The following is a 24,566-nucleotide window of genomic DNA, read 5'->3' as shown; positions in this document are numbered from 1 at the left end:
GGCAGCTTTTCTAAATTCTAATGTTCCTTTTTATTTTCATGCCTTGAAGCAAAGCCTCAAGGACCTCTAGAAGCCTTTGTCCCCTTGGTGGTGGGGAAAGGGGACTCTCGACCCTAGTTAGAATCCAAGCCTGATTCAAATTGCCCTGGTCCCTCCCCAGCTGAGCCTACTTGATTGAATCTGGACCCCACCTCCTCCCCCTCCTCTGGCGCCACCTCCTACTCCTCCCATGGCTATACCCCTTGATTCTCCAGCCAGGGGGTCATGAGATCTAATCCACCTTCCTCAGGTCCTGAGCTTCCGCATGTCCAACCTCTTCTACCTGAACTTCCAGCTTCTGCTCAGTTACCAGAGCAACCAGCCACTGCTCCCACCCACCCAGCCTCAGCCCTACCCCAGGCAAGCTGTAACTCTAACTCGACCTGCTGTAATTCTTCCAAACCAACCTTAGAAAACCCTTTCCATTCCAGATATGCTCATTTTGTTCATAATCATTTTGTTAATCTGCTTTTGTCCTTAATTAGTAACCTTATAAAGCATTTGTATTATGAAAGGACCAACAGAGAAAATGAAGGGGTTTAAGGAAAACAAGAGAAACTTAAGCTGAATAAAAATGTACAAGATAATCATCATCATATTTCAAGAATCCACTTCTGCTGCCATAGAGGGAAACAGATTTTGCAGAAATGCAGAAGTAAACAGCAAGGTATATGAGAGTTGGGGATTTTCAATATCAGAATAAAAAATGTTCTAAATTCACTCAGAGAAATAATGTTAGTTCAAAGGTTACATAAGGATTTCTATGCTATTATATCTATATTTTGAAATTAATACTATGGGTTTATTTTCATAGAGATTTTCATGCTTTTAAGATTGTGTTTTATACTTAGCTTAAAAAGGGTAATATTTACAAGAGCTTTTTATATTCATGTGATCAAATTTATACTTTGTAATACTCTTATTAATATTAAGTTCATATTCATTTAGGTTTCTCCAGTTTGAATTTCATTGTCTCTTATTCTTCCATGTGTATTTTGTTCTATTCATCTATCTCTCCAATTTTGAAACAATGCAAGATGGTTTTGATTTCATAATAGAATGTTAACTCTGGGAGTATTGTGCTCCCATATTCTAAATTGATTGTTTTTTCCAACTGATTATTTGATCAAATTCTATAAAGCATTTTCCTGGCAAATGGGTTGCCATGTCAAGTGTAAATTAATTCTGGAAGTATTATTTTTGATAAGCATATTAAAAAAGGAAAACATTTGCAAAGGTTTTTTTTGTATTCATGTAATCAAATGTATTATTGCCATAAATAGGGACATATTGTGTAACATAATAATATGTGATTTGGGGATTATAGATTAAAAAAAGGTTCTAGACAAAAACAATTTAATTTAAAAAGTCAATTCAAATTCTACATAAGGGTTTCATTTTATGCTATTGCAACTACATTTTGAACTCAATAGTATGGGCTTATTTTTGTAGAGATTCTTATTCTTTTAAGATTGTGTTTTAACTTGTATTAAAATATGTTATATTTTTGCAAAAGTAATTGTACACTTAGTAAAAAAAGGTTATTACTTGAAATTATTGCATAATTGTATATTATATTCTGAGTCTAGGCACATTCACATATTTTGCAATCATTATTATGCTCAATTTTTAATCCATATGAGACTTGGATTATGGGAATTTATCATTTAAGACATGAATTACCTTCATTCTGAGTTATCAGATGCCAGTTGGCCAGGATGCCATCCAATCACAAGAGGAATACATGCAAGAACAGACATTGAACATGAGAGGAGACATGCATGAAGTCCAGGTACTGCACTGTTTTGGGAAAGGCTGAGAAAATGGCTATTGACAAACATTGAGGTTGGATTTTCTTAAACATCTGACTTCAATTCCCCCTCCTATATGCTTGATGTCATCTCAATCCTATGCATCTGATTAAGCCTGACTCAATTATGTCCCTGTTCTTTTATGGTAACCCCCATAATTATCTCAGGTGTCATGATAAATACAGTGTTGGATTTGGCCTTGACATCTGCTACCAATTATCTTAGATTCTTTAATTTCTCATAATGGCATGAGGATAATTAGGCAGATGATGCAAAAAGTGATGAAACAAAGATAAAAATTATTTTCTAAATTAATATCACAATTGTCTTCTCAATTTATCCTCCACAGGAGGAATAAATTTTAGAGGAGTGCAGTGATACTAAGTTTTAGAGAATGTTTCAATTTTTTGTTTTTATTATATGTTTCATGTGTAACAACTAAGATTCTGAGTTTTCTTAGACATGCTTTTGAGAATTCTCATTGTTTGATTTTGTGGAAATTTATTTTGATTTGGGGACCCTACCTTTAGGCTGAGATTAGAAAGCCTTAGGCGCTCAGGGTCTCTTCTGTGTGGGAGGTGCTGGTGCCCCTCGCCCTCTGCTTCAGCTGAGCCAAAAAGCCCCGTGGGCTGTACAAGATGCCAGGTCAGACAGCTTGGGGGGAAAAAGCCCCCAGCTCCCTCCACCCTGAGCGGAGCTATCCGAGAGATCCTGGGCTTGTCCAGGCCAGGCTCTGGCGTAGCCTGTGCTGAGGCATGTGAGGCTTGAGCGCACCCCGCCCCCCCACCAGCCGCAGCCCTGGCTGGCAGATTAGCTTGGTCTGTGGGGGCGCAGGAAGCCCTGAGATCTGAGTGGAGAGAAGAAAAGGTATATATAGACCTGGGAGTTAGACGGAAAGGGTGGCAGACAAGAGACAGAGCTACAAGGACGCAGGAGAAGGCTAAAGGACTAGGAGCAAGGAGGAAAGGCCGGTGGACAAGATTAGAGGGGCGGCAAAAGAGAGGCCGAAGGGCAGACTGATGGAGCAGACAGACAGAAGGTCGGTGAGAGAGAAACACAGGGGTTCAGTGGTGACAGTAAGGAGAGGGAAGTTAGAAGCAGGGGGATTTACAAAGTGAAAGGGGCTCAGAGTTAGAATAAAGGACCTGAGTGCCTTAAGGCAAGAGGCAGCTAAGGCCCTTATTGTATTAAAAAAGTTCCAGGCGCAGCAGGTGGGAAAGAGACACAGTGGAAAGAGATGCACCACAATGCAGTCAGGTTGTACATAATTTTAAATAGTATCTCATAAATAAACTCTGCTTTGATTATTTAGTTGAGAGGCTTCTTAATATTTTGCTTATCAATTTGGGAGTGGAGCAGTGTGGTGGAACTTTATAAACGGCCCACATTAAATTAACAGCAGTCAGATAGCCAAACAGTCAAAAGTCTCCAGATTAGTCCTCCAGTCAGATTAGCCCCCAAATTAGGCAAATCATCAAAAATATTTCTACAATTTGATTACTGACAAAGGTATTTCAAGTTGTGATAAGTTCAATTTGGTAGGAAATTTTCCTGGCTGATTACCAGCATCTGAAACCCCTGAAAAGACTTCCATTCCATGACTTCACCCAGAAGGCATCCCAAGAATCATCTGAGAAAAGACTTCCAAAGACTTAAATGTACATTTTCCTATTTTCCTTTTCCACATTGTATGCACTGTTTTTAATGTGCACTTACTAAAGGAGAGTGCCTCCTTTAGTTTTTCTGCTTTTGATGTCTATCTGCTAATGGTGGAGTGCCCCCTTTAGCCTTTGTCAAGGTGTCGCTCAATTTTTTCTCTCTCTTTTCATTCCCTTTACTTAGTTAGTCATAAGCATCTATAACATTATTGCTTCATGCCTAGAAACGATGTTTTTTCACATGAAGCACAGGGGGGACTGTGAGAATTGGAATGACACCCCCTTCTGGGAAAGATATTGCAGGGAAGCTCCGCCATGAGGAGAAAGCATATGATTTAGAAACCATGTGTTTAGCATCTGGAAGTTTCCCAGCGTCTAGAAGTTACATCTATAGAACCACCTGTGGGACCTGTCAATCAGTGCTACCAACCAATTAGCTTGGAGCTGTGTGTGTGTGTGTTGATGGCCCTGTTCCTCTTTCATAAAAGGCTTCTGGGAGAAGCCCTAGGAGAAGAGGCCTTTTGGTGGGACACTTCAGCAGGGGAGCAAGAGACAGGCAGGATAGGGAGAGCAAGCAAATTTCATACTTGATCCATGTGTTTCTCTTTACTTACCCCTAATATACTTTAATAAATACCTAATGCCCAAAGATTGGTGCTATAGTTTTTCTAATTTAAGGTGACCGCACATTAGATTTTAGATATTGTAGCTAGAATTTTAGCCCCTTACAAAACCAAGTCAATGAATAGAGATTTCTTATCTGAGAGAAACATGGAGACCAGATAGTGAAGAGGAAAATGTCAGGGCTGGATAGTATGTCAGGCAATTAGTCATTTCAGGAATCTCTTCAGGGTTGCTCAGGAGAGCCTAGTATATGTGAAGGAGTATTACCTTCCTCCTGATGGCAAGCTTTTCTTTTGATCTCTGGACACTAAGGGTTGAGGACATCTCTGAAGTCTGGATAGCTGCATGTCCATTTACATTTCACTGAGCATGAGTGGTTGTTTTAGCTAGGTCATAAAGTGACTAGCTTAGTCCATTGTCTATCAGAACCCTTCTTTGTAGTATCAGACAATTATTTGAAATGTATTTATCACTTACTATGTTCCAGGCATCCATAAAGCAGGTTAGAGAGTCTTCTCTGCAGATTTGGACAGTCAGGGAAAGGGAAGTACACCAGAACTGGGAAGAGATCTAGTTTATACAATAAACTAAGACTTGATATGAGTAAGAAAAATGTTCGATGTCACCTATGGTGAGGACCTTTCACAGCCATGTCTATGGAAAAATTCTTAGCCAAAGAAGGGATACAATGATTCTAAAGAGTGAAATAAATAATTTAATTGTCTGAAATTGAAAAGCTTCACATATTAAAAAAATCAATACAAGTATTATAAGAAATGAAACAATCCATTGGGGGAGAAAGCCTTGCTTCAAATGTCTCTGCTAAAACTTACATCCAAGATATATAAAAAACTAACAGAAACGTATAAAATGAAGACATTTTCCCTAATGGACACTTATCCATTAGCCATAGAAAAAGTTTATGAATAAACAGTTCTTTTTTAAAAAATTATTTTTAACAATCATTTTTCGTATTTTGAGTTCTAAATTCTACCTCTATCCCCCACCCATTAAGAAGACAAATAATATGATACTAATTATACGTGTGAATCATATAAAATATTTATATATTAACCATGTTGCAAAATAAAAGCAGGAAAAAAGTGAAAAAAGTAAGCTTCCATTTGAAATCAGAGTTTATCAGTTTTCTCCCTGGAGGTGGATTGCAACCTTCATCTCTTGTCCTTTGGAATTATCTTGGTTCATTATTTTGATCAGAGTAGCTAAATCTTTTATAGTTGATCATCTTCATAATATTACTGTTAATATGGGTCAGTTAGGTGGTGCAGTGGATAGAGCACTGACTCTGAAGTTGAGAGGGCCTGGTATCAAATCTTACCTCAGACACTTACTAGCTGTGTGACCCTGTACAAATCACTTAACCCCAATTGACTTAAACATTGAGGGTCATCTCAGGTCGTCCTGAGATATATCTTGTCACTGGACACAGATGGTTCCGGAGAAGAGTTAGGTTGATGACTTTGCAAAGTTTTTTATAGTATTATTTGGGAGTGAGTGGATGGGTTTGAATCCAATTCACTACAAGTCATGATATCACCTCCCTATGTCACAGTCCTCTTTGAGAATGAAGGACAAATAACAACGACAACAATTACTTTTCATCTATACAATGTTTTCCTGATTCTGCTCACTTCACTTTGCTTCAGTTTGTAAAAATCTTCCCAGGTTTTTCTTTAAATCATTCCTCTTGTCACTTCTTATATATGATGGTATTCCATCTCATTCAAATACCATAATTTCTTCAGCCCTTCCAAAATTGCTTGGCATCCCTTTCTTTTCCAGTTTTTGCCATTACAAGAAGACTCACTATAAATATTTTTCTACATACAAGGCCTTTTACTTTTTCTTTGATCTCTTTTCTATACAGTTTTTTAGTGGCATTGATGGATCAAAGTGTATTACTGTTTTATAATTTTTTGGATATAGTTCCAAAATATTCTCCAGAATGATTGAAACAGTACACAACTGCATGAACAATACATTAGTGTAGGTATTCTTTCACATTCTTTCCAGGTTTCCTTTTTAATAATACTTTTCCTTTTCTGTCATGTTAGCCAATCTTATAGGTGTGAGGTGATACCTATGAATTGTTTTAATTTGTATTTCTCTAATCATTAGTGCTTTAGAGCATTGTTCAAGTGACTATTGATACTTTTGATTTCTTCTGAAAACTACCTGCTCATATGTTTTGACCATTTATCAACTGGGAAAGGGCTCTTATTTTTACAAATTTTGCTCAGTTTTATCAAATATTTGAGAAATGGGGCCATTATCAGAGAAACTATAGTGATTTTCTCCCCAGCTTCCTTCTTTCCTTCTAATTTTTACTGCATTAGTTGTGTTTGTGCAAACCTTTTTAAATTTCATATATTCAAACTTATGCATTTTACATCCATCCAAGATCTGAAAGGTCAAATTTTCCAAGCTCCAGCCAGTTACTTGTGATATCACACTTCATATCTAAATTATTTACCTATTTGGACCTCATTTTGGTATACAGTGTGAGGTGTTGATCTGTATCTAGCTTCTGCCCAACTGCTTTCCAGTTTTCCCAGCAATTTTAATCAGATGGTGATTTCTTGCCCCCAAAGACTAGAATTTTGGATTTTTCAAACACTAGGTTCCCATAGTAACTCACTATTCTGTATTATATACCTAATCTATTCCACTTATCCACCACTCTATTTCTTAGCCAGATTGTTTGCATGATTACCACATTGTAATTACTCATCTGTGTGAGTTAAAAATCTGGCCTTAGACACTTGCAAGCTGTTTGACCCTGGCCAGGTTACTTAACTCTGTTTCCTTACATTTCTTATCTATAAAATGACCTGGAGAAGGAAATGGCAAACCACTCTAATATCTTTGCCAAGAGAACACCAAATCAGGTCACAAAGTTTTAGACATGATTGGAACAATGAATAAGCAATAAGAAAAATGTAGTTTGTAACCTGGTACTGTTAGGCTGCCTTCCTTAACATTTTTTTCATTGATTCCCAAGATATACTTGAATTTTTGTTCCAAATGAATTTGTTATGATTTTTCTTAGCTCTAATAAAATAATAAAATAAATAAAATAATTCTTTGTTATGATACTGAATAAGTAAATTAATTTGGGTAGAGTTTTCATTTATATTATATTGGCTCAGCACACCTATGAGCAATTAATATTCTTCCACTTGTTTGGATCTGTCATTATTTATGTGAAAAGTGTTTTGTAATTGTGTTCATATAGTCCCTGCATTTCTTTTGGCAGATGGACTCCCATGTATTTCATAGTGCCTGCCATTGTTTTATTTTATTTTTGAGTTGGGTAGCCCTTTATTAGCACCTAAAATAGAAAGTGTTTGTTGTACAACATAAGTAGTAGTTTACTATACTGGATATTTGTTATAGTCTAAAATATATCATATATATATATATATATATATATATATACATATATATATATATATATATGCAATTTTCTTTATTAAAAAGCTTTCACTCTTTTTTGTTTGTTTGCAATTCGCAAAACTATTCTGAAAGCTGCATATGTGTTCAAATGTCTGCAAAGAGTTCACTTTAGATATGGTAAATACTTTACAGGTTGTATTCAAAGGGCCATCTGCTACCATTACATATCCATCATCAATTTTTAAAATCATAAAATATTTTGATGCCAGCCTTCCTTTCTTCCATTGTCCTAAACAAGAAAGCATTTTATATTGAGTTGAAAGTAAGGAAGGACTATACCTACTAGAAAGAAGAGAGAGAGAGAGAAAGAGAAAGAGAGAGAGAGAGAGAGAGAAAGTTCTACTTATTTTTTTCTTTTTAGGCAATGGGGGTTAAGTGACTTGCCCAGGGTCACGCAGCTAGTAAATGTCAAGTGTCTGAGGTTGGATTTGAACTCAGGTCCTCCTGACTCCAGGGCTGGTGCTTTAACCACTGCGCCATCTAGCTGCCCCAAGTTCTACTTATTTTGAGATTTTAGCATCCCAAAGACAAGGAACTACATCTTTGTAAGGGCTTGGCTGGGACCCCATCTAGAGTATCAGTATGTGCAAGTGGCATTCCTGAGTATTCAGAGCTTCAGTACACTGTTAAGTATTCCAGCCTCATAACTCACTGAACTGTCTTGTGTTTGCCTCGACTGAGCTTAATTTTAGAATGAAGTGCTTCTTCTGAAGCACCATGATAGCATTTAGTAGCATCCCAAAGGAGTGACATTTCTTAAAGTCATTACTGAAAGATTGGAGTTCTGTAATAGTCATGCCCCTTTTATCTAGATGTTCAATGGATCTATAAATCTCCCCCTGGGTTTCATCATAATAAATCTAACAGGGCCTTTGACCCCCAATGGCAGAAATCTGAAGAAACCACAAAGAGATTATTGGACTCTGATAAGTATTTACTGAAGATTTTTCTGAATTCCTGTTCTTTTGACTCACTCAGAGCTTCAACCAATACAGGATTAATGTTCACCTCAGCTTTATGGTTTTGCATTACTTTGCATTACTTTGGGATATACATTTCATTACTTCATCTAATTGTAGAGGCATATACTCATGTCTTCCATATGTCTCCATGAATATTTTGATCAATATGAAGGTCATACAGAGATGGTATATATGTATGTATGTATGCATATATGTATTGTGTGCATATAGTTTTGCTTGTATATATACATGCAATTCATGCATACAAGCATACACATGTACACATACACACATACATACATACATACCTTGGAAAGTGCTCATTTAGATAGGGGCACATGATAGGAAGTCTCAGGGATGAATATTCTCTGGGTAACAGAAGTGTGTGTGAGCATGAACAGCACAAGACCCACAGTAAGCATATCCTGCATGGGGGGGGGGAATAATGGCTCTAGCACATCTTTATGTGGACTGTGCTTATGAAGGCCAGTGTTCGGTTGAGGACCTGAGGTTGGGTAGCATGACCGCCTTCCCTGCAGACCGCTCAGTTGGACATCTTGGAACCTTTTAATCAGCTGCCCTTCTTTTTCTTGACCCTTTCCCCCCCTGCTTCTACTCTCCCTTCTATCAATACCACCCTTTTCCCCTTCCCCTTTTGTTTCTTTAAAGAGTAAGCCAAGTTCCTTTATACAAATGGGAGTGTATTTTATTCCCTCCCTGAACCAAATCTTATGAGGGTAAGGTTACAACAATGCTCAACCCTCCCTTCTTTCCCTCTGTTGTAATGGGTTCTTTTTGTGCCTCTCTATATGATGTAATTAACCCATTCTACCTCCCCCTTCCTCTCCTCCCCTTAGTCTTCTTTTATTCTGCCCCTTAAGTTTCTTTATATCATCTCATCAAAGTCAATTTAATAACAATACCTTAACAGAGATACAGATACCAAGAATTAAAAGTATTATCCTCCCTCATAGGGATGCAAGCAGTTTAACATCATTGAACAACCTTCCCCTTCTCCCCCACCCTCCCATTTACCTCTTTATATTTCTCTGGAGTCTTGTATTTGGAGATCAAATTTTCTGTTCAGTTCTGGTCTTTTTCTCAGGAAGCCTTGGAAATCCCCTATTTCATTGAATGGTCATCTTTTCCATTGAAAGAGAATGCTCAGTTTTCCTGGGTAATTAATTTTGGGTTGTAATCCAAGCTCCTTTGCTGTCCTGAGTATCATATTCCAAGCCCTGTGATCCTTTAATGTTGAACCTGCCAGGTCCTGTGCAATCCTGACTGTGGCTCCATGATATTTAAATGGTTTATTTATGGCTGCTTGGAGTATTTTCTCCTTCATCTGCTAATTCTGGAGTTTGGCTATAATATTCCTTGAAGTGTTCCTTTTGGGGTCTCTTTCAGGAGGTTATCGGTTGAGTCTTTAATGGTGATTTTTTCCCTCTGATTCTACAATTTCAGGGCAGTTTTCCTTGATAATTTCCCGGAATATGGTGTCTAGACTATTTTCTTATTCATGGGTTTCAGGTAGTCCAGTAATTCTCAGATTATCTCTCCTGCATCTATTTTCCAGGTCAGTTGTTTTTTCCAATGAGGTATTTCACATTTTCTTCTATTTTTTCAGTCTTTTGATTCTGCTTGACAGATTCTTGGTATCTTATGGAGTTATTAGCTTCCATCTGCCCAATTTAAATTTTTAAGGCCTTATTTTCCTCAGTAAATTTTTGCACCTCTTTTTCCATTTTGGCCATTTTTTTCTCCCATTTGGACAATTTTTTCCTCTCATTTGGCCATTTCCCCCCTCTCATTTGTCCAATTGTATTTTTTAAGAAGTTGTTTTCCTCAGTCAATTTTTGTGCTTTTTTGCAGTGTAACTCTTATTTCTTTTTTCATTTTTTCTTCTACCACTCACTCTCATTTGGTTTTAAAAAGCTTTTTTGAGCTCTTCAAAGAGGGCTTTTTGGTCTTGAGACAAAATCATCTTCCCACTTGAGCCTTCACTTGTAGGCATTTTGACAAACTCATCTGAGTTTGAGTTTTGGCCTTCCCTTTCACCATAGAAGCTGTCAATGGTAAGGGTCCTTTTTTGTTTCTTGCTCATGTTGTGGCCTATTTTTAAATTTATAAAGTTGAAGTCTGCTCCTGGGGCATAGGGTTCACTGTTGCAAGCTTCTTATTGCTCTCAGATGCACCACTCACAGCTGCCCCACTCTCATCAGTGTTGAGCTGCCCACTGAGCCAAGCTGTGGTGATCTGAGCTGCCAGCTGAACCCAGCAGTGCTGAGCCGCCCTCCTCTTTCACCCAGGTGAGATAGACCTTTCCTAAAGTCTTCTAAATTATCTAAAGTAGGATTGTGTCTCTCTTTTTATAGGTTCTATAGTTCCAGAATCTGTTTAGAGGCTTGATTTAATGTTGTTTTTGAGGAAAACACAGGAAAGCTCATGCAGCTTCCTGGCTTTTCTCTGTCATCTTGGCTCTGCGCCCAGAACTCCGTGTACCCATTTTGACCTTATTTTAGCATATGATGTGAGATGTTGGTCTATAGCTAGTTTCTGCCATACTTTTTTCCAGTTGTCCCAGTAGTTTTTGTCAAATAATGAGGTTTTTGTTCCAAAATCTTGGATCTTTGGGTTTATCATATATTAGATTACTGTAATTTACTATGATATAATTTGTACATGTTCTATCCACCTCTCTATTTCTCAGCCATTAGAGAGGTGATCCACCTCTCTATTTCTTAACCATTACAGGATTGGTTTTATAATTACCACTTTATAATAGAGTTTGAAACCTGGTACTGCTAGACCAAGTTCTTTAGTATTCTTTTTTATTGATTCCCATGATATTCTTGAGCTTTTGTTTTTCCAAATGAATTTTGTTCCTTACTAGATCTAGAAAATATTTTTTGATAGTTTGATTGGCATAGCACTAAATAACTAAATTAATTAATTTGTGTAGGATTATAATTTTTCTTATATTGGCTTGGCCTACCCATGAGCAATTAATATTTTTCGAATTGTTTAGATCTGACTTTATTTGTGTTAAAAATGCTTTATAGGGGGCAGCTAGGTAGCACAGTGGATAAAGCACCAGCCCTGGATTCAGGAGGACCTGAGTTCAAATCCAGCCTCAGACACTTGACACTAGCTGTGTGACCCTGGGAAAGTCACTTAACCCTCATGCCCTGGGAAAAAAAAGAAAAAAGAAAAAAAAGTGTTTTATAGTTCTGGTCATATAGTTCCTGGGTTTATCTTAGCAGGTAGACTCCCAGTTATTTTATAGTGTCCACAGTTATTTTAAGTGTAAGTTCTTTCTCTATCTGTTGGTGCTGGACTTTGCTGGTTATATATAGAAATGCTGAAGATTTATGTGGGTTTATTTTGTATCCTGTAACTTTGCTAAAGTTGTCAATAATTTCAAGTAGCTTTTTAGATGATTCTCTAGGGTCCTCATTGTTCTAAGGAAGTTCTTTTTTTTTTTTTAGTTCTCAACTTTTGTTTATACAAGCTTTACAATTTCAGATTTTTCTCCCTCCCTCCCCTCCCTCCCCCCTCCCCTAGACAGCAGGTAATCTGATATAGGTTATATCTATATATCTATATACATATAGATATAGATATATGCACACACATATATATACACATAATAACATTAATCCTATTACAAGAGAAAAAATCAGAGCAGTGATGCAAAACCTCAAAATAGAAAAAAAAACACAACAGCACCCAAAACAAAAGAAATAATATGATTCAATCAGCATCTATACTCCACAGTTCTTTCTTTCTTTTTTTTTTTTCTTGGATTTGGAGATCCTCTTCTATCATGAGTTCCCTGGAACTCTTCTGTACCATTGCATTGGTGAGAAGAATATAGTCCATCACAGTAGGTCAACACCCAATGTTGATGATACTGTGTGCAATGTTCTTCTGGTTCTGCTCATCTCACTCATCATCAGCTCACATAAGACCCTCCAGGTTTCTCTGAACTCCTCCTGCTCATCATTTCTTACAGCACAATAGTATTCCATTGTATTCATATACCACAACTTGTCTAGCCATTCCCCTATTGATGGGTACCCCCTCAGCTTCCAATTCCTTGCTACCACGTAAAGAGCAGCTATAAATATTTTTGTACATGTGGGTCCCTTTCCCCCTTCCATGATTTCTTTGGGCAAAAGACCTAAAAGTGGAATTGCTGGGTCAAAGGGTATGCACAGCTTTATTGCCCTTTGGGCAAAATTAAGGAAGTTCTTTTTAAAAATTCCAAACCTTTTTTTTTTTTCTGTTCTCAAATTTCTCACACCACCTCTTATCTCCCTTTTAGGAAAAGACAGTTGTCTTCTACTCTACTGAGATAATAGAGTCTACCTGTATTAAATTCCTCTTCTATTTCATTCTGTACCTCAAAACATTTCCTTATAAGTCTCTGTCCATTGTATCTAATGAAGAGGTTGGCTTTACTAAGGTTACCCATTCTTCCTCTTGTGCTTTTGGTTTCTTTTATTCCTGTTTCCCCTGAGAGCTTGGTCCATTCAAATATTCTCTCTATTTCTTTTATCTTCAGTTTCTCATTCACTAATTCCTTCTGCACCCCATATGAATATGTCAGATTTCTTCTTTATCTTTAAAACATCTTTATTTGACCTTAAATTTACTCAAATTCTTTTCCCTTTCAGAGAGTTCATCTTAGAAGGGGGAGTAAATAGATTCCATATTTTCCCTTTCTTCTAGTTCTTTTCAAATGCTTATAATCTGACCTCTGACTCCATCAATTGATTAAAGTTGTGCTCTCAAGGTTACCAGGGATCTCAAAGGCTAAATTCCTTGGCCTTTTCTGAGAACATCTTCCTGACTTCTCTGCAGCTTTTGAAACTGTCAAGCAACTCTTCTTTTTGGATGTTCTCTCATGCCACAGCTTACATTACGTTACTTGATTTTCTTTGTAGTTGTCTGACCACTCCCAGTCTGCTTTGGTGGATCATCATTCTTCTCCCACCCAATAAGTATGGTCATCGTCCCTTTATCTCTCTTTCATGATCATCTACCTCCCATGGATTCAATCATCATCTCTATGAATGTGACTTCCAAGTTTATATATTTAGCCTCCATGTATGTTCTAAACTCTGGTACCACCTTATCAACTACCTGCTGGAAATCTTTACAAAAGTATCTCAAATCAAACCTAACTGAAATGGGACTCATTATAACCCTCTTCAAACTTATCCCATCTCCAAATTCCCTCATTTTTCTTGAAACACCTTCCTTCTAGTTACCCAGGTACACAACCTGGAAGTGGTCTTTGACTTTTACCTGCCCTTTATCATGTCATATCGTATAAGTTGCCAAGTCTTCCTCATTTTGTTTTGACTTCTCTCACATGTTTTATCTTCTCTCTCCAGATTGTCATAACTTTTAGCAAGGATTGTTGCTGTGACTCCTAATTGTGCTCCCTGTCTCCATTTTCTTGACTTTCTAACCTGTCTTCTACACAGCTGCCAAATGGATATTCTTTTTTTTTTTTTTTTTTAGTGAGGCGATTGGGGTTAAGTGACTTGCCCAGAGTCACACAGCTAGTAAGTGTTAAGTGTCTGAGGCCGGATTTGAACTCAGGTACTCCTGAATCCAGGGCCGGTGCTCTATCCACTGCGCCATCTAGCTGCCTCCAAATGGATATTCTTAAAACACAGATCTCATTGGGTCACTCCCCTAGTCAAACATTTTCAGCAGGTTGCTGGAGCCACTAGGATAAAATATGAAAAATTCCTCTTGTCTTTTCCAGCCTCCCACCTCTCTTCCCAGCCTTATTTTATACTCCTTTCCTGCACTTTCATGCATTCCAGTCGCACTTGCCTGATAGATTCTCTCCATTCATGGCATTAATCTCCTACATATGTGCATTACACATATCTGCAGAGCATTCCCTCTATCTCCATCTCTTAGAACTCCTAGCTTCTTGCAAAACACAGCTCAGCAGCTTTCCACTAATGCAAAGTTTCCCATTTCCCCAAGTTAGTACTCGCTCCTTTGAAAATTACTTTGTATATATTGTATCCCTTTAGTGGACAGTAAGCTTCTTGAGGTCATGCTCTATTTAATTATTGTCTTTGGATCCATCTCACCTCCCCTAAGGAGGATGAAGTACGTCACCTCCTGCATGTAGATCCACCTTAGGTCCAGTCATAGTCAACCCATGCTCATTTTGACTCCACTTCTGTCATGCTCTTGCACTTTCCAGAACCTATGTCTACTGATATCTCAGACAGGAGACCTGTGTTCACATCCTACTTCAGATGTTTATAAGTTATGTAGACATGAGGGCAGCTAGGTGGCATAGTGGATAAAGTACCGGCCCTGGATTCAGGAGGACCTGAGTTCAAATCTGGCCTCAGACACTTGACACTTACTAGCTGTGTGGTCCTGGGCAATTCACTTAACCCTCATTGCCCCCCCCCAAAAAAAAGTTATGTGGAGGGGGCAGCTAGGTGGTGCAGTGGATAAAGCACTGGCCCTAGATTCAGGAGGACCTCAGTTCAAATCCAACCTCAGACACTTGACATTTACTAGCTGTGTGACCCTGGGCAAGTCACTTAACCCTCACTGCCCTACAAAAACCCCCCAGTTATGTGGACATGGATAAAGTACCCCAGACTCTCAAACCTGCTCCTGCACCTGTCTTCCTCCCCCCTTTCAAATGGGAATGCCCATCTGTACAACTCACCTCACAGGAAAGCACTCTGCAACTTCAAAGTGCCCTCTCTGGTAGCTATTGTTATTTCATAACTGGGGGTCTGGATTTTATCTCCTTTTCTTTTTTTATTGAATAGAATTTTATTTTCCAAAACATATGTAAAAACCTTTTCTTAAATCACTGGATTTCCTGCTTCTATGAGCTAAATGAGAATTGAGGTCACTTAGCTGTGTGGTTGTAGTCCTTCTGGGAAGTCCTGCCTGATCTTGTTTTGTTGATTTTGAAGGAGGAAGGGAATGGTTTATTTTGACTTTGTAAGTAAAGCTGTTACTTGTGTTTTATGATCCCCACATGCCTCTTCATGAATTTTTAACCTTTGAGCTTGAGTGACTGGGCTTAGAATAAACTTAAATAAGCCAGTATCTTCACCCTGGAGATGACCTTCTTCCCCTCTGTATTATAGGGGCAGCCAAATGATCCAGCGATGGAATGCTGGGCTTGGCATCAGGAAGACCAAAATAACTAGCTGTGTGACCCCGAGCAAGTCACTTAACCTCTGCCAGCCAGTCAGTGAGTCAATAAACATTTATTAAGCATCTACAATGTGCTAGGCTCTGTGCTAAGTGTTAGTGTCTGCCTCAGTTTCTTCAACTGTAAAATAGTCAGCAATAACAATACCTACATCCCTGGGTTGGTGTGAGGATCAAATAAAACAATATTTGTGAAGTGTTTTGCCAGGTGTAAACATTATTATTATTATTATGAAATATTATTATCTGACTAGGGAGGGAAATGAATATAATAGAATATCTGACCCCAGGAGAAAAATATGAGGTCTTTCTCAAAGTAAATCCTCCATACCAGAAAGGGCTTTAATTTGAAAAAGATCTTTTCTCTCTGGATTACTGAACTTTTGTCCCTCCTTGCCCTGCCTTCAGGATTTGGCACCTATTTCCTCTGCCTTGGAGGTCTTCATAATTGGGGGCCATTGGAAACTGCTCTCCCTGTTTCCTCCTTGCCTTTTAGTAACTAATTCCCTAAAGCAGCCATAGATGAAAGAAGTTTTCTCTCCCAATCTACAATAAGCAAGTCCTAGTGTACAGGAACTAGGACAACAGGTTCTTTATGGGCTGCTGACCAGGCTTGTAACCCTCAGTATCTATCCTTACTCCATGCCTTTGTAAGAAATAAAGTTTTGTTTTGTTTTTTTTTGTCAACACCCAAAGGTTCCAACCAGAGGAGATTAATCTAGACTGAATGAATTAAGTGAGACTGACTGAGAGTGATTGATTTTGCTGATTAACCTACTTAAAGTTAATTAGATTGTAACCACACCTGGCTGGCCCTCAAGAGGGTATTGTTCTCAGAAGCTAAGGACTAACTCATGTACCCATTTTGACCTTATTTTGGTATTCTATGTGAGATGTTAGTCTATGTCTCATTTCTGCCATATGATTTTCCAATTTTCCCAGCAGTTTTTGTCAAATAGTGAGTTCTTATCACAGAAGCTGGAGTCTTTGGTTTATCACAGAGTAAATTGCTATAGTGATTTACTACTGAGTACCTGTATGCCTAATCTGTTCCACTGATCCACCATTGCCTTTTTTAGCCAGTACCAAATAGTTTTGATGGTTTCCTCTTTAGAATAAAATTTTAGATCTGGCACAGCTAGGCCACCTTCTTTTGCAGTTTTTCATTAATTCCCTTGATATTCTTGACCTTTTATGCTTCCAGATGAATTTTGTTATTATATTTTTTTAGCTCTATAAAATAAATTTTTGTCACTTCAATTTGTAGGGCCCTGAATAAGAAAATTAATTTGGGTAGAATTGTTATTTTTGTTATATTAGCTCAGCCTACCCATGAGCAGTTGGAATTTTTCCATTTGTTTAGATCTGATTTTATTTGTGTGAAAAGTATTTTATTGTTCTGTTTATATAGTTTCTGGGTTTGTCTTGGCAGGTAGACTCCCAAGTATTTTATATTGTCCACAGTTATTTTAAATGGAATTTCTCTTTCTTTGTCTTGCTGCTGGGCTTTGCTGGTCATATAACGAAATGCTGATGATTTCATATCCTTCAACCTTGCTAAAGTTGTTAATTGTTTCAAATAGTTTTTTAATTGATTCTTTAGGATTCTCTAATTATATTATCATATCATCTGCAAAAAGGATAGTTTTGTTTCCTCCTTGCATATTCTAATTTCTTCAAATTATTTTTCTTCTCTTATAGTTAAAGCTAACATTTCTAGTATAACATTGAATAATAGTGATGATGGACATCCTCGTTTCACCCCTGATCTTATTGGGGATGCTTCTAACTTATCCTCATTACATATAAGGTTTGCTGATGATTTTAAATAGAAACTGCTTATTATTTTAAGAAAAGCCCCATTTATTCCTATGCTCTCTAGTATTTTTAATAGGAATAGGTGCTGTATTTTGTCAAAATATTTCTCTTCATAATAATATTCTGTGAGGTAATCGTATGATTTCAGTTAGTTTTGTTATTCATATGGTCAATTATGTTGATAGTTTTCCTAATCTTGAACCAGCCATGCATTACTGGTATAAATCCCTTCTGGTCATTGTGTATTATCCTGGTGATAAATTGCTATAATTTGCTAATATTATTTTTAGAATTTTTGCATCAATATTCTTTAGGGAAATTGATCTATAATTTTCTTTGTTTTGGCTCTTCCTGCTTTAGGTATCAGCATCATATATGTTTCATAAAAGTGATTTGATAGGACTCTTTCTTAGCCTATTTTTCTGAATAGTTTACATACTATTGGAATTATTTGTTCTTCAAATGTTTGGTAGAATTCACTTGTAAATCCATCTGGCCCTGGAGATTTTTTTCTTAGAGACTTCATTGATAGCTTACTCAGTTTCTTTTTCTAAAATGGCCTTTTTAAAGTATATTGTCTTCTCTTCTGTTTATCTGGGCAGTTTCTATTTTTATAAATATTCATCCATGTCATTTAGATTGTCAAATTTATTGGCATACAATTCGGCAAAATAACTCCTAATTATTGCTTTAATTGCCTCTTCATTGGTAGTGAATTAACCCTTTTCATTTTTGATAACTGGTAATTTGATTTTCTTCTTTCTTTTCTTAAAAATCAAATTAACCAAAAGTTTAGCTATTTTTTGTTTTTTTATAGAACTAGCTTTTAGTTTTATTTATTAATTCTATAGTTTTCTTACTTTCAATTTTATTAATCTCTCCTTTGTTTTTCAGAATTTCTAATTTGGTATTTAATTGGTGTTTTAAAATTTGTTTTCCCTTGCTTTTTTAGTTGTATGTCCAATTCATTGAGCTTCTCTTTTTCTATTTTATTCATCTAGGCAATTAGAGATATAAAATTTCCACCAAGAACTATTTTGGCTCCATCTTTTAAGTTTCGATATATTGTCTCTTTATTGTCATTCATTTTGATGAAATGATTGTTTCCATGATTTATTGTTTCACCCACTCATTTTTTAAGATGAGATTATGCAGTTTCCAATTAATTATAGTCTATCTTTCCAAGGCCCTTTATTACATGTAATTTTTATTGCATCATGATCTGAAAAGGATGCATTTACTATTTCTGCCTTTCTGCATTTGACTGTGAGGTTTTTATGTCCCAATGCATAGTCAGTTTTTGTGTATGTGTCATGTACCACTCAGAAAAAGGTATATTCCTTTCTATCTCTATTCAGTTTTCTCTAGAGGTCTATCAAATTTAACTTTTCTAAAATTCTATTCAACTCCTTAACTTCTTTCTTATTTATTTTGTGATTAGATTTACCTAGTTCTGAGATGGGGAAGTAGAGGTTCCCCACTAGTATAGTTTTGCCATCTATTCCTTTCTGTAACTGGCTTAACTTTTCTAAGAATTTGGATGCTGTACCACTTGTCTTATAGTACTTTTTAGCCACATGTAGTTTCCTTCCTTATCTGCTTTAATTAGATCTATATTTTGCTTTTGCTTTGTCTGAGATAAGGATTGCTACTCCTGCTTTTTTTAAAAATTAAGTTGATACATTATATATTCTGCTCCAGACTTTTACCTTTACTCTGTGTGTATCTCTCTCCTTCAAATGTGTTTCTTATAAAAATATATTATAGGATTTTGCTTTTTAATCCACTCTGCTATCTGCTTCTGTTTTATAGGAGAGTTCATCCCATTCACACTCCCAGTTATGATTACTGTGTATTTCCCTCTATCCTATTTCCCCCCTTATTTATATTTTTCTCTCTCCTTTCACCCTATCTCTGTTCACCATTGTTTTACTTCTGACCACTTCCTCCCTCAATCTGACCTCCCTTCCATCAAGTCCTCCTCCCTTTTCTTTCCCCTTTCCTCTTCTATTTCTACCCTCCCTTCTATCAGGGTAAGATAAATTTCATACCCAATTGAGTGTGTATCTTATTCTCTCTTTTAGCAAAATCTGATGATCAGTAAGATTCAAACAATGCTCACCTCCTCCCTTCCTTCCCTCTACTGTAATAGGTCTTTTGCCCCTCTTCATGCCATGCAATTTATCCCATTCTGCCTCTCCTTTCCTCTTCTCCCAGTATGATCCTTTTTTCCTCCCCTTGTTTTTTTTTTAATATCATCACATCAAAATCAACTTATACCTACAATCTCTATGTATGTTCTTTCTATCTTCCCCAATGGAAATACAATCAAGAGTTACAAGTATCATCATCCTGTGTAGGGATGTGAAAAGTTTTACCTAATTGAATAACATTGTTCCCCCCCCCCCCCCACCGTTTTACCTTTTTTATGCTTGAATCTTACATTTGAAGACTGAATTTTCTGTTCAGTTCTGGTCTTTTCATCTAGAAAGTTTTAAAGTCCTCTATTTCAATGAATGTCCATCTTTTCCCCTGAAAGATTTTGCTCAATTTTGCTAGGTAGTTGATTCTTGGTTCCAATCCAAGCTCCTTTGCCTTCTGGAATATCATATCCCAAGTCTAACTTATCCTTTATTGGTTTTTTAAAATCTTTTTTTTTGGTAGGGCAATGAAGGTTAAGTGATTTGTCCAGTGTCACACAGCTAGTAAGTATTAAGTGTCTGAGGCCAAATTTGAACTCAGGTCCTACGGAATCCAGGGTCAGTGCTTTATCCACTGGACCACCTAGCTGCCCCCTCTTATCCTTTATTGTTGAAGCTGCCAGGTCCTGTGTAATCCTGATTATGGCTCCTTGATATTTAAATTGTTTTTTTTTCCTGCCTTCTTGAAGTATTTTCTTCTTCACCTGATAATTCAGGAATTTGGCTACAATATTCCTTGGAGTTTTTATTTGGGGTTCTCTTTCAGGGGATAAGTGGATTCTTTCTTTTTTTAAAGTAATAAACATTTTTATTTATAGTTTTGGGTTTCAATTTTTATTCCTCCTTCTCTCCTTCCCCTGCCCCCACCCTGAGGCAGTAAGCAATCAAGTATAGGTTATACATGTATGATTATGTAAAACATACCATATTAGTAATCTTGTACAAGAAAACTGATAAAAGAAAAAATTACAGAAAGTGAAAAATAGCATGCCTCAGTCTATGTACAATCAATATCAGGTCTTTCTTTGGAGGTGGGTAGTATGCTTCATCATTAGTTCTTTGGGATTATCTTGGATCATTGTATTGCTGAGAATAATTGTGATTCACAGTTCTTCATCAAACAATATTGCACTCACTGTGTACAACATTCTCTTGGTTCTGTTCACTTCACTATACATCAGTTCACACAAGTCTTTCCAGACCTTTTTGAAATCATCCTGTTTGTCATTTCTTATAGCATAAAAATATTCCATCACCATCAAATACCACATCTTGTTTAGCCATTCCCTGATTAATGGGCAATCCTTTGATTTCCAATTCTTAGCCAACACAAAAAGAGCTGCTATAAATATTTTTGAATGAATAGGTCTTTTTCTCTTTTGGGGGATGTCTTTGGGATATAACTGTAGCAGTGGCATTGCTGGGTCAAAGGATATAAACAGTTTTATAGCCCTTTGAGCATATTAGGTGCATTCTTTCAATGACAATTTTGTCCTCTACTTCTAGGATATTGGGACAGTTCTTGAAAATTTTCTGAAATTTTATATAGGCTGGGTTATTTTGGTCATGACTTTCAGGTAGTCCAGTAATTCTTAAATTGTCCTTCCTGGATCTATTTTCTAGGTTTGTTGTGTTTCTGATAAGGTATTTTACATTTTCTTCTATTTTTATATTTTAAAAAAATTCTGTTTGAGTGCTTCCTGATGTCTCATAAAGTTATTAGCTTCAATCTGCCCAATTCTGATTTTTAAGGAATTATTTTCTTTAGTTACCTTAGCATTCCTTCTTAACCCTTTACATATTTTCCAAAGAGAAAATGGCAAGGCTTTAGACTAGGACAATTTAGAAATTCTTTTTTAATGGTTCTAAAAAGGGTGAGGTGGTCTACTTCTACATTCCTCTTTGTCACTACTAGACTATTCCTATGCCACTACTGCTCAGTCCTTTTCTTCTTTTAGGTTCACACCATTCATATAAGTGACATAATATGACTCCAGATAATCATGCTATATCATCATTCCCTGTGGTCCTATGCCTTATAACACTTTAATCCTCCCAATCCCCCAATACATTCTCACCTAGACTGGTTACACTCTCTTCCCTTCTCAATCCGGACCTTCTCCACACTGTCCTCTACTATCCAGCCCCTTACCCCTTTGTCTTGTTGCTAATCACATCTTGCCAAAGCTCAAACCTGGCTGACTTTGATCACCTGACTCTGTCCTTCCTCTTCATGTGTTACTGGAGGGACCTGGAGGAAGTCATTAAACTGTGCTGATTGGGTCCCCTACAAATTCATCTGACCTAAACTAGACTTTATGGCAGCAAGGCATTCCTTCTACTCCTCTTTGATTGGTCAATCCCACTCATCACAATGCCTGTTTCAAACTTTGTTGTCTATCCTCAAGCCTCTCATAGCACCCTCTCCTTCCATCTCTCAGCAGAGGACTTCACTTCATAGCAGACTGATAAGAATTGTACCCTTTTGCTGAGAGCTGCTTCTTTCCTGCCTTTTACTATTTTAAATTCCTCTGATATCATCTCCCACTATCTTCTCTTTCATTTTAGACTCTGATGAAGACATGTCCCTTTTTCTTGCCAAGGCTAATCCTTTAAAATATATCTCTTACCCCATCCCTATACATCTTCTACAGCAGATTGCCCCCAATATCAGGGCAGCTAAGTGATGCTGTGGATAGAGCACTGGCCCTGGAGTCAGGAGGACATGACTCCAAATCTGGCATAAGACACTTAACAGTTACTAGATGTGTGATCCTGGGCAAGTCACTTAACTCCAATTGCCTCAAAATCCAAGGTTCTGATGTATATCTCTCCCCTAGACTCAGATGGCTCTGGAGGAGTGAGGCTGATGACTTTGCAGCACAAGTCATAACATTACCTCCCCATATCTTGGTCCTCTTCCAGAAACATAGGACAAACAACAACAGCAGCTCCCACTACCATGCTTTCTCTCAAATCTCCAGCCTGTCTCTACCTACTCTCTCCTCTAATGCTTAGGGTCATGTCCAGGTCTCCCTTATCCTCAAAAAGCTCTCCATTGATCTCTCTATCCTAGCTAACTATTGTCTATATTTCTCCTTCCCTTCTTTGCTGAACTCCTTGAACAGTGCCTCCACTTCCTTTATTCAAACTCTTCTGAATCTACTGCAATTTGGCATCAGTTAATGAATGATTGAATGAATGAAAGATAAAGTATTATCAGGCACTGTGATAACTACTGGGGAGACAAGTATAAGTAAGCAAGACAGTCTAAACGTCAAGGAGTTTGCATTATGATGGTTGAAAATAAAACCTAGTGGAAAACTAGAAACCAGAAAGAGACTGGGGAGGGGACACACATGCAGTGACATGGTTTGAAAATTGCAGGGGAGTCATGTGGATAAGGTGAAAATTCACTTATCAGAGCCTAGGGTCTACAGGGCCAGAGTCCAAGTTCCAATGGGGAGGGTTGAGGAAGATGAATAAGGTGCAGGAAGAATTTGTTGGAAATGACCAGGAAGTGAATTTGTTCTCTCCAAAGTTATCAGTGATCTTTTAATTACCAGCCATTTAAGCCTTTCTTTCTAAGGTTGCATTCTTTCAACTGTGAATGTATCTTGAAGAACTCTGGTCTCAAACCCTATAGGATGTGAGACTATCTCCTTATTGATAGAGTAGGGTGGAGTTGGTGAAGGTGAGAGAGAACAGCTCTTCAGTCTTCTTTGAGTTTTCTTGTAGTTGCTGAGTTCTCTTCAAGATTTGAGTTGCTTTGGGAACTTCTCCTTTTGGTTTTGTGGCAAAAAAAAATTTCATGAGACAGAGTTTTTGGGTAAATTATAGTCAGTTTTATCAATCATGGCTGTCATATGACAAAAAAGGCCCCTTATCCTATTATTCAATCAAAGAGAAAGCATGGCTACTTTTTTAGGTTTATATGCCTTTGGACAAGAGGTGTCCCAGCAGAGCAATAAGCTCTAATTGGGTAACAGTTTAATGAGAGGGGGACTTTACAAAGTGAAGTAAGCTTCCTCCAATGAGGGGCAGAGTGCCATCACATCTTAGAGAATGTAATAATGTTAATGGGTTAATATTTCATATTTTAAGTGCTCATCCTTATACACTTATGCGTCTTTTGTGTTTTAAGGTTTTATTTTGTGGTAGAAGAAAGAAATGGGTTTCCTATACTTGATGTCTTCTTTATACAGTAAGCACCTCTTTCTAGAGGGGTTTTTATTAATTGATCCCTTTTAGAGGAAACCCATGACATGATCCATACCTAAGCTTTGTTTAATAGATTTTCTCCAGAACTCTTGGATGTGGCTAATTAGCCAGAGAGTTTGACAAAAACTTTATCCACTGGCTTTGTACACATACACACATATACATATACATATATGGATACACATATTAGGGGGCACAGTGGATAAAGTTCCAGACCTGGAATCAGGAAGACTCCTCCTCATGTGTTCAAATCTGGCTTCAGACACTTCCTAGCTTTGTGACCTTGGGCAAGTCACTTAACCCTGTTGGCCTCAGTTTCCTCATCTGTAAAATGAGCTGGATAAGGAAATAGTATACCACTCTAGTGATCCCAAGAAAACCCCAGATGGCATCATGAAGAGTCTGACATGACTGAAATGACCAATGACAACAACAAAAGCTGCCTGAATATGCATGTATGTATGTATGTGTATATCTATCTATCTATCTATCTATCTATCTATCTATCTATCTATCTATCTATCTATCTATCTA

The 24,566-nt window shown here is 37.3% G+C and overlaps 1 pseudogene; it reads right to left on the bottom strand.

The window, feature by feature from the left end:
* Positions 1-8,250: 8,250 nt before the first annotated feature.
* On the bottom strand, positions 8,251-13,587 carry LOC122754574 (annotated as a pseudogene).
* Positions 13,588-24,566: the final 10,979 nt, after the last annotated feature.

The sequence above is a fragment of the Dromiciops gliroides genome, chromosome 4 (assembly GCF_019393635.1).
Source record: "Dromiciops gliroides isolate mDroGli1 chromosome 4, mDroGli1.pri, whole genome shotgun sequence".
Taxonomy (NCBI): Eukaryota; Metazoa; Chordata; class Mammalia; order Microbiotheria; family Microbiotheriidae; genus Dromiciops; species Dromiciops gliroides.
The sequence above is the reverse complement of the archived record's forward strand: the minus strand, read 5'-3'. Positions and strand labels throughout refer to the sequence as shown.